This window comes from Cyprinus carpio, chromosome B22 (genome assembly GCF_018340385.1).
Source record: "Cyprinus carpio isolate SPL01 chromosome B22, ASM1834038v1, whole genome shotgun sequence".
Taxonomy (NCBI): domain Eukaryota; kingdom Metazoa; phylum Chordata; class Actinopteri; order Cypriniformes; family Cyprinidae; genus Cyprinus; species Cyprinus carpio.
In genome coordinates, this window is record NC_056618.1 from 20609345 (window position 1) to 20617834 (window position 8490).

Genomic DNA, 8490 nt, shown 5'->3' on the forward strand with positions numbered 1-8490 from the left:
GGGGGGTTTCCAATCATTCATGTATCCAACCTGTAGGAAAAAGGCAGGACTTAAGCTGTTTGTGATGCTTCACAGTTATTCAGTCAACATATTGTTACCAATAGTAAAACATTACCTTGTACTTTTCCCTAGAAAGGGGACCTGCCACTGGTGAATAACATGTCATCTCCACGTTCTAGTACGCATCGTACAGCACGGCTAGTCCTGTGGTTAAATTTGAGGATACAGTCAGTATTATCTTTTAGTATTGTGTTAAAGGCTGCTTTCATAGCATACTTTCTTTGCACTTCACAGAAATAAAGAAGGAAAAACAATGCACTTATATATAAGCAATAAGGGCAAATACAAAAATCAGTTAAATAAGTGCCATTCTCGGTAAAAGGTACAAGTCCTCATTTTGCCATACTTGTAAGTGGCTGTAGCAGGGATTGCAGATAATGATCCAATCTTCATGACTTTGTACACCAAATCCACCTCCCAGCTCTTCACATGACATGTGATCTTATGGAGTGGAGTCTCAATGCCAAGAGTTGATGCCCACCACTTCCTGTTGTTCAAAAGAGGAAATTAGGTAAAAAATTGAGGAAGAGTATGTGAATAAACATTTTTTTTAATCAACTTTTTCATGCTCCACATTCTTCTTCTTTTTTTTTTTTTTTTTTAAATACAGATTTAAATTAATAAAAATAAATATCTTTATATTGAATAATATCCAACCGTTTATGTCCTTGGGGTCAATACAGACCTGAGTAAAAGCTGCATGCTTGACGTGATGGCAACATAAGGGCTCCATTTCACCTGCCTCTCCTTAGGAATCGCAATCAGTCCCTGAGTTTCCATGTAGAAGTGTTCTTGACCACCCATATACAGTTCACCTGTGAGAATTATAAAAGAAAATATATATATATAAGTCAAAGAAACAGTTCAAAAAACGCATTCAAAATGATATTTAGATTTAATTGTACAAACCCTTCAGTATGTGGTCTGCTTTCTCAAAGCCTAAATTCTTCTTTCGTCGCTCATTTGATTCCTCTTTCCAGTTTTCTCTCTTGGGGCAAAGTTGGGTTGGGACTGGTGTTCAAATGGCCTCCCTTAATAATAAAGATGTTGGGTTGGGTAATTAGTAGGATGGGATGAACGTGCTGCTCCTCAACTTTTGTTTGGTACTACCATTATGGAAGTATTTTTTTTTCATGAATATGATTTTGTTTACAAATACCTCTATAGTGAAAAAGACAGTTTGGAATGTCCACACTGCTCGGCCTACCGTTTGGCTTGTTCTCAGTGGTTTCAGCCACAAATGGTGCCGATAATCTGCCCTACACAAATGACCTGCAAAGTGCAAACAGACAAGACACAAACATTACAGTGTACCTAAAATTAAAAAGAAGCAATATTGACTAAGAAGAAGTTACATTCTAATGATAGATATAGTAAGGCTTGAACAATCTTAGATAGGATTAATTTAGTATTCAGATCAATCTTTAAAAACCAGAGAATATTTATTGTGGTACCTCCTTTTCTGCAAAAAGCTCCTCTGGGGTGTTGAACCCAGAGTCTCGATTCTGACCAGGAACATCCTTGGCAGAGATGAAGGTGATCACAAATCCAGACGTGGCTAGAGCCACTGGTGTCATCCTCTATAGAGCTGATGTGAAGACAAGGTTGAGACAATGAGATTTGGATTTTCAAAGAAATTAAAAATTGTCCAGCTCATTCACTTAATGATATGGACTTAGTTAAACATAGCTACCCCCCCATCATTGTGCAAGGCTTTAGGACTAATAGATTGTGTCCTCCCTTTAGTTGCCTCAAACATTAGTCTCGGACCTTTCAAGACCCTACCCATAACAACCCAGTAGACCCCCATTGGTCCTACTCAGGTGATATAAAGTCCAGGTCTGACAGCCCAAAGACCACTAAACCCCTCAGCACAGGAGCATCCTGAACATCTCTACACCACTGAGACCAATATATATATAATATATCTATATTATATATAGACCTAAAGAGCCTCCCTCTCCATTCTGCGGCTGCTGTTTGGCGTCTCACAGGATGTCTCCTCCAGTCAATTTTCTCATGGGTACAGATCTGGTCTCTGTGTCTCCCTTAAATGATAAACATTCCTCAAATGAGTCTTTTAAACATCTCTGTTTTTGCAGGAGGAAGGGTTTGAAGGAGTGTTTGTGTCAGAGCCGGAAAGAGTGGACATTCACTCTCAAAGGATTTTGGAGACCCACAATGGTCAGACACCTTGTAGATTTCTATAAAGCCAGCAATGGGTTTCACAAGATAGTTGGAAAAAAAATAGTCTAGAAGTATAAATATTTCACCTAATATCTTTAAAAACAGGATCTTCTGACGTCTTGATTGAAGGAGATCTGGTGTTTCCCAAAAAAAAACCAGAAATGCTCCCTACTGCTTAAACAACAAACTGTTCTGTGAAGAAAAACTCTAACACTATAGTGGAGGTCTCCTTACATAGTGAACAGTGAATTCTGTGAGTGAATCTCCTTCAGTCATTGAACATATTTCTCATTTTTAAATCTGTCAGCCTTTTTGTTTTCAGCCTATTATGGACAATGAAAATCAGTGATTGCGAACCAACCATGTCCACCTTTCACTCCAAAAACCTGCATCCGCTTTGTTGCCAGATAAACTGGTGCTTCTCTTCTCTTGGTAGAACGGTTGGTGGCAAAACAGGAGGTCTCCCTCAACAGGCAAGGCTGTGTGTATCATGGCATCGCTCAGCATGAGCTCAGTCATGCTCTGGGCTTCTACCACGAGCAAACAACTGGAGTCGATCGTGACCAGTACGTCAGGATCAACTGGAAGAACATATCTCCCGATATGGCCTACAACTTCCAGAATCAAAAGACCAACAACCATAAAAACACTCCATCTGACTACGGCTCCGTCATGCATTATGGAAAACAAGCATTCTCTATCCAGCCCGGCCTGGAAACCATCACTTCCACTCCTGATACATGACGGTGGGAAATTGGACAGAGGCAGGGAATGTCCAACATCGACATCCTGAGGATCAACAAGCTGTGGTATGGATTTGCTGAAGATGAGGAAATTTTTACATTTGTATTATGTGTGTAGATGAATAATGGAATTGAGCTGATTCTTTGTCTTGTGTTGGTGTTCATTTCGGGAATGTGTAATTGGGTTGGGAAAAATAAAATGAAATCAGGACTGATCTTTTTTTCTGTTTTTTTTTCTCTATTATTCAATTAAATATTGAATGAATTACATTCCACTAAACTGATGACTTTGCATGACCATGGTGCTGGTGGTTACCCACTGAAACAAACAGTTCTCGGCTTTAGACAGCCGGGAAAGGTCATCATAATAAAACAGCTTCTCCTGTTGTCTGCTGAAGAGCAGCTTGGTGTACAAATTTGGACGTCCCACTGGGCCACTAGAAGACTGAGTATCTGGTAACAAGCTGTTAATTTAAATTGGTAATAATTAATTGATTAAAAATGTTAAACACACTTGATATAAAAATGCAAGCTTTGTTTTTGCGTGTATTTTTGTGGGTAACTCGGGGTCTGCCTACCTGGAATGAGTTGTTTCCTTTGTGGCACCTATCATTTTTTGGGAAGGTTTTTTTAACATGTCCTGAGATATTCAAAATGGGCATATCATGCATGGTGCAAAACTCCTTTAAATGGACACAATAAAAATACCTATTATATTTAGTAGGAATTAAGTTAAACGTCCTGCTCTTTTAAACTGATAATTAGCATAGGTCAAACTTCTGTTGGAGCGCCAGCAGCACTTGTAGTGTACAACTATGAGAAAAAGAAGCGGAGTAATTAGTACTAATAACTCTTGTTGATACTCTTCCCGTCCATGTCAGGGGCAGTAGGGGGCACATGAAAATTTCTTCTTTTAAGAGCTGTGTTCCCCTCTACCAGAAGTTTCTCCCATCTTCAAAAGGGGGGAAATGTAGTTTCCTCTCGTAGCAATCAAAAGATATCCAGTGCTCACTGACTAGGATGTATGTCCCTATAACAACAAAAAAAAAAAATATAGCAGGTTAATGCACTTTCCATATCAGAGATATATTGGAAATGACAAATATTACAATAAGGATGTTATAGGAAAATTGGAAATTATGTACAAAAAAAGTCCAAATATCCTGGCATTACCATAGAAACAATTGTGTAGCGTACACCGTGCTGGCTGCTTTTAGAATGCTGCTCAAGTCATATTTGGGGTTGGTCGCGGCGCTAGGGCGCGGTATTCCACCCAGGGTATTTTATGCCACAGCCATATCACACTCCTGCAGCTGCCAGACTGGTTGCCTACCGAAGGTAAAACCAGGGTTGAGCAGCGAGTTAGTACCGGATGGGAGACCTCCTGGAAAACTAGGTTGCGGTTGGAAGAGGTGTTAGTGAGGCATGCAGGGGGTGCTCATCCCTGTTGTCACGGGGGTCCTAATGCCCCACTATAGTTCCGACGGGGACACTATACTGTCACAAGGCACTGTCCTTCAGATGAGACCTCAAACTGAGGGTCACCGACTCGCTGTGTCATTAAAAAATCCCATGGCAAAAATTCTCGTAAACGAGTAGGGGTGTAAACCGTGATGTCCTGGCCAAAATTGCCCCCTGGCCTTTGTCAATCATGGCCTCCTAATAATCCCCAACCACTTGATTGGCTCTGTGCCTCTCTCTCATCCTCTGACAGACATCTCTTAGTTTGGTGTGTTGTGAGCGCAGTAGGTCCCCTGTTTTACTGTGGCTGGCCGTCGCAATCATCCAGGTGGATGCTGCACACTGGTGGTGGTTGAGGAGAGACCCGCTTTGGGCAGGGCCGGATTAACCATCGGCGCAAACCTGGGCAATAGTTGCCCAGGGGCCCAAGACCTTCTAAAGGGCCCCAGGGGCAGCAAGGGCACGAGCAAAAATACTGTATCTGGGTAATCTCCCGCTTAAATTACAACAAACTAACTGTCAACACGGGCTTTTGCACTGCACAGAGAGACGCTGCGCTGCCTAATGACTGCCTAAGACCTCTAAAGGACCTCTAAAGGGGCCCAGGGCAGCAAAGGGCACGAGCAAAATACTGTATTGGTAATCTCACGCTTTAATGTTAATTAAAAACAAACTGTCAACACGGGCTTTTTGCATCTGCACAGAGAGACGCTGCGCTGCCTATGACTTTGAACGTGAGTTGAGCCAAGAGCGCGGCGGTGAGAGTCAGTCTCATGCGGATCTGACCAATGAAGAGAGGGGCCTCAAGTAAGACCTTCCTCATTGGTGTCAGTCCGCTTGAGGTGGGTCAATGTTACGCGAGCGTGTTACGTTCAGGCTTTGCTACAACAGAAAAAAAATCTGACATGGAGAAGCTACACACAAAAAAAAAAAAAAAAAAAATCTGACATGGAGAAGACTAACTGGGAGGAGCGAAAAGCGGAAATAAAGAAGGAAAAGGACCTCGAGACATGCAAAAAAATTAAAAGTATATACCTAAAAATAGGTACTTTCTTCCACTCCTGTTAAATGTTGCCGACAGTTATGCTTAAGTCAGATTCCGTCAACGACGCTGAGGACAACTCAGCTAGCCCGGACTTTTCTACACCGCCAGCTTCCGTTTACAGCGCGTGAGGAGCGAAGAGCCAGCAGCAAACTTCACAGCACACAACCACAGATGGCCGCGAGTCGGAGAGTAGAGGTAGCAGCGTGATGGCGGGTCTCCAGTGTCTCAGCCGGCGCAGCGCAACCCTGAGCGCTTGTCGAAGAGTCTGGGCCGCAGCCCCATGCATCTCAACGCCTACTAACTCCACTGGGGGATCCTGCACGTGTGGGAGGCCGTTACGGAGAGGGCTCCGTCTTAAGAAGCCATATTACCCGAAGCGGCCGGCAGCTTTACAGCAACACTGGCCGCCAAGTATCCTTGCATCGGTAGAAGGAGGTCCGGCAACTGGAATAAGGTAAAAGGACAACGCTCCGCTCAACACAAACGGAATTTTGCTTGCATGCCGGGCGCTTCCCAAACAACTCACCTTGTGCCAAGGGAAATGGCTTCTTTACTCGCCATCAACTGGGATCAGTTTATTGAGTATGCCTGCAAAAACAACTTCGGCATCCCCAAAAGCAGCAATTATCATTGAATTCGGTGCTTGGACAACCTCGAGACGAGGGTTAGTGATCACGAAAAGAAGGGGCAGAGACCTACGACAAGAACATTTGGTTTGAGCCCAGCCACAGCCACACAGGTTGTCAGCCTAGCGGAATATGTTGATTGAACTGGTGTGTCGCTGGGCGGGGAGACTTAGTTCGACGGTCGTGGCCCACAAAGTTACGCTAATGGTAGCAACATGGCTGGCAAACTACAGCGGGCTCAGGCGCCACTTTAAAAAACAAAGCACCCCGCTCATTCATTATACACCGATGGTGCTGCCAATTCTCTGAACCTCGGAGGGGTTAAACGGCGTTGATAAGGTGCTGTGAGGAGGTTAACTCTTTTTTTGAACTGCGGCCGTCTATGTATAGACTTGGGTGTTTTTTTCGTTTTTAATCAACAAATAGCGTTAATACAGTTTTCAAGAACTCAGCGAACATAACATATAAAGACACTTTTAAATCCGCTCCAGCACCACCCGATGGAAATGCAGAGCAGACTCCACAAAAGCTTCTCAAAGAAATTACGGCGGCAAACAATGTAGAGGCTATATTAGCCACAACTATATTTAGGGACTCGTGATTGAGGAAACACACAACTAAACTCGAAGCTGCTTGCAGTGGTCGCAAAAAACTGATAAACTGGAGACGGGTAATACATGTACTATGACTGTGGGGCCGGCTACTGCAGAGATTTAAGGCATACAAGTGACCATGCTTCAAAAAAGTGATATGGATTTTAGATATGCTTCTGGCCTTGTGCGCTCCACCTGCTTTCATATGTTGGCACTCTACCGAGAACAGTTTTCAGAGCATCGGAAGAATTCAAGCGCAGCAGCTATGACGCTGGGTCGAGTGTGGACACAAAACTACCAGTTTGACACTAACCGTGTGAGAAAAAACAAAAGAGATTTGCAGATGAGTCGCTGACGACAGTACAGGTCAAAAAGTTAGATTTTTAATGACAGCAGTCAGAAATTTCAAGTTTAGAAACATTATTACGTCATCATTGGACTAGACTTTGTCATGCCTTCCAAGCGCCCATAGAAGACTACACACATGTGTGTGACCTCTTTGTGGGTTTTATTTGAGAGGGACTAGTTGATGATTGTGCATTGCGTGCGTAAGAGCTGCTAAGCTGAGCTCCACGTTATCAAACAGATCTGATTATGTTCTTGTCGGGATGAAACTTATTTCAGATTCAAGCACTGTTGTGCAAGCATGAGACTCTTCACCGTACAGACTGCTGTCAAGCTCTTGACAGACATGGACTTAAGACAACATTCCCAATGTTTTATGTTGCACCTAAGCATGTTTTGTAACCTTACTCTGTGTCTAACTGTGAGGGCGAAGCCCGGTCAGTTCTGTTTTGAACCGGGTTAAAACTAGAGGTTGGAGCTAGAACAGGCACCACAATGTCGCAGACACGGCCTCTCTGCCCCCACTTTCTCCTCTTAGCCATGCCTCGCACCCAACTTGTAAGTGGCCTTGCTTTGAAGAGATATTCGACATCAGTTTGCACAGTCAAAGTCCAGAAACCAAACGCCAGTCTAAGATGCCGCCAATGACACACACCCACACCCCTATGCCACCTGCACTCCTCATTATTTAGATTTAAAATGTGTGTGTTTTTGCCACGGTTTTGTGATTATTTATTATGCTTGTCTTCTAGAGAGAAACTGTCCAGACAACGGCTCTGACACTTCTATTTTAGCTATTGGACACTGAACTTGTTAGTGCCTGTGATTTTGAAGAGCGTTAGTTACACACAGGTTGCACAGTCAAAGTCACAAAAAAAAAAAAGACCTCCCCCCCCCCCCCAAACTCCCCACTTGTCATGTGGTTTGACAAATGAAAGGCATTTCAATATTCAAACATGCACTCTCATTAGTTTGGACTAAAATTGTGTGTTTTGTTAAAAGGTAGCATTTACTTATGTCTTGTCTTCGTAGCGAAAAATTGACAGCTTCTAAGTGTTATGTAGCTAACTAAAATGATTTGTAACTGGGTCATTGTGCTGTGATATGTTGTGGTTATATCTTACAAACAATGTTAAACTAGGGCTTAGGATAATAATGTTACTGAGAGATAATAGTGATTACTCGAATTCTATTTATTGATTTTGTCATTGAGGGTGCCAGCTATCCTTAAAATGCTGTAAATATTGTTGGGAGAGGGATTAACTGGCAGATTTCACAATTTGTTTGTGGTGGCGACTAATAAATAGATTGCCTTGTGGAATTATGAGGAAACAGGGTCACCCGTGTCAGGGTGATTTCTGCGTCAAAATGCACGCTGAAGACCAAATTGTTGTTGCATGTATGTTGTCGGTGGGTCTTCTGTTATAGCT

The 8490-nt window shown here is 42.9% G+C and overlaps 1 pseudogene; it reads left to right on the forward strand.

The window, feature by feature from the left end:
• Positions 1–1590: 1590 nt before the first annotated feature.
• LOC122141639 lies at positions 1591–3108 on the forward strand (annotated as a pseudogene).
• The last annotated feature ends 5382 nt before the right edge of the window (positions 3109–8490 follow it).